Consider the following 2,995-nt stretch of genomic DNA (forward strand, 5'->3'; position numbering starts at 1 on the left):
GCTCAGACTCCTGGCAGTGCAAAGCAGCTCTTGTCAATCTGTTTTATCTCCTACAGTGGGGCAGACATGCATCTCCAGCAGTTTTTGGATTCAAACCAAATGGTATCAAGGTATTTCAGTTCATGAATCCTTTTCTCTTTTTTGTGGGTTCAAAGTTAGCAAAAACACATAGTGTCTCTCTGTGGCTCCAATTCATTATCTAATAAAGGAAGTGGCTGGCACAGGTAATATCCAGAGTATCTGGCCAGCATTTATGTTTAAGTAGCAACAATGCTTGACAGTGTGAAAGTGTTGGTAGCTTAGTCTGTCTGACTCTTTGTGACCCCATGGACTATAGCCCGCCAGGCTCCTCTGTCCACGGGATCCTCCAAGAAAACGTGAATAAAGGGAAACGGTCAGAATTCAAAATTTTATCAGTGGTATGATTCAAGTTGACTGTAAAATTATGTACCATACTGTTAGGTAGTTAGAATAGGGAAAAGGAGTCCAGAATGGCAGTGGCTGAAAGACAAGGAAGAGAGAAGCCCACGAAAATAGAACAAAGGAAGGCCTGAGGACTGGAATGAGGACCTCCAGCAGAACGAGCAGCGCTCCTGGCTAGCCCAGTTTACATAGGGCAGGCCTGGGGGGGGGGGGGGCGGGGGTAGAAAAAACTTATAAAAAGAGGAGCCAAAGGGCCGGGTCTCTCTCTCTTTCTCTTCGAGTCTTTTGGGTCGGCATGCCCTCACGCCTCAAGGATGTATTTCCCTTTATTTTCTAAATAAAACAGCTGTAACATGGAGCTGTAACACTGATCTGTCCTAGAGCTGTGACACGGTCTGTCCAAGAACTGTGACATGCCGAGGGCTTTAACGTCTGTCGCTTCACATTTTTGTTGTGACAAGACAGAACCGAGGAAATGGCATACTCCCCCAACAATACTAATATAAAAGTTAATACTGGAAGAAAGAGTTTGGGGTATACGGGGACTCTGTACTATCTTTAGACTTTTAAAGTAGATTTTAAACTGCTCTAAACTAAAAAGGATTTTTTCTTTCAAGTTGCTTGGCAATGAGATAGATTATAAACTTCTTAAGGGCAGAGACCATGCTCTCCCTCATATTTGTTTACATAAAACCTAGGACAATGCTTCAGAGTGATTAATGTGTTGAGTGTAAGAGAAAATATTTTTCTGGATTTCAGATTAGCACAGGGTATCTAACAGTCTTATCAGAAGTGTGAAATAACCTTTGTTGTATGAAAGCCCAGCTACACCTGATGAAATCACTTGTTATAGAGGAATGAAGTCTTGGAGGAGGCTGAGAAGTGTGTTGCTTTTTAAGGATGAAAAATGGTGTTTCAGTGGTAAGGAATCTGCCTGCTAATTCAGGAGACCTGGGTTTGATCCCTGGGTAGGGACAATCCCCTGGAGAATGACATGGCTAAACACTCCAGTATTCTTGCCTGGAGAACCGGATGGACAGAGGAGCCTGGTAGGCTACAGTCCACGGAACAGGAAAAGGGTTACACATGACTTAGCAACTAAACAACAACAACATCAGATGGGAAGTGAAGGAGGCCAGAAAGAGCACACATAATTCAGACAAGCATATTTAATTGCTTTATAACTGAAAAGTCTTAAAGTCTGTGTATCCAGAATTTCAGTCGGGACATAGATGGATGTCGTAGAGTGTGTGAGGTGCAGCTGATCCGCCATACCCACTGATGCCATATCTGTGGATTCTACCAACTGCAGCCTGAAAATATTTAAGAAAAAAAAATCCAGAAAGTCCCCAAAAGCAAAATGAATTTGCCTGTGGGCCAGCAACTATTTACATACAATTTACATTGTATTACTTCCCTCCCTGGTGGCTCAGAGGTTAAAGCGTCTGCCTCCAATGCAGGAGGCCCTGGGTTCGATCCCTGGGTCGGGAAGATCCCCTGGAGAAGGAAATGGCAACCCACTCCAGTTTTCTTGCCTGGAGAATTCCATGGACTGAGGAGCCTGGTGGGTTGCAGTCCACGGGGTCACAAAGAGTCGGACACGACTGAGTGACTTTACTTACTAACTTACTTACTTACATTGTATTAGGTATTAGGAGTAACAGACAATTTTAAGTATGTGGGAGGGTGTCTATAGGTTATATGAAAATACTATGCCATTTTAAAGAAGGGATTGAGCATCCTCAAATTGTGGTATCCAAAGGAGATCTTGGAACTTATCCCCTGCAGATATCAAAGGATGAATGTAGATGTGCAAATAGCACATATCCAAAGCTGGTTATAAATTATGATGTGATCATACACATGGATTTTTAAACTTTGAACAACATTGGACTGAATAATTGGGTTTCTCATTAAAATTATTTTATTACAAAAGTGAAACTACTTGTTAAGCATTAATGATCATAAACTTCTTGGCCTCTAAAACCACTGATTATCTCCAAACTGCTTATGTAATTTAAACTCTAAACAACTATCTTTATAGAAGTTTAGACAATGACAAAAAATATGCATGGAAAAAATTACATTAAAGAAACATTAAAAAATTAACCATTGTCATTTGAGGGCAGGACTATCCCAGGGATCACATTTCTTTCCTTTTTGGTTTATTAAGCAGGTTTTATTTCTATGGTAAAAATAAAATTAATGTTTTTTTAAGTGTTTTTAATTTTAAGAGTTTACATAAAAAGATTGTTTTAGTGTCAGCTTATAATTTGAGCAGGGCTTCCCATGTGGCTCAGGGGTGAAGTATCCACCTGCCAATGCAGGAGACACGGGAGATGGGTTTGATCCCTGGATGGGGAAGATCCCCTGGAGAAAGAAATAGCAACCCACTCCAGTATTCTTTCCTGGAAGATTCCATGACAGGAGCCTGGCAGGCTATATAGTCCATGGGGTCACAAAAGTTGTACATGACTGAGCAACTGAGCATACACACACTATGTTCTGAGCAATTAATATTACAAATCTATATGCATATAAACATCTATGATCAAAGATTTTTGAAGTATTT

At 40.8% G+C, this 2,995-nt stretch overlaps 1 non-coding gene across 1 annotated transcript; it reads left to right on the forward strand.

Annotated features, from left to right (window-relative positions):
• Positions 1-1,841: 1,841 nt before the first annotated feature.
• On the forward strand, positions 1,842-1,914 carry TRNAW-CCA (transfer RNA tryptophan (anticodon CCA)). Its single transcript has one exon. It is a non-coding gene; the product is annotated as a tRNA-Trp (tRNA).
• The last annotated feature ends 1,081 nt before the right edge of the window (positions 1,915-2,995 follow it).

The sequence above is a fragment of the Capricornis sumatraensis genome, chromosome 2, assembly GCF_032405125.1.
Source record: "Capricornis sumatraensis isolate serow.1 chromosome 2, serow.2, whole genome shotgun sequence".
NCBI lineage: Eukaryota > Metazoa > Chordata > Mammalia > Artiodactyla > Bovidae > Capricornis > Capricornis sumatraensis.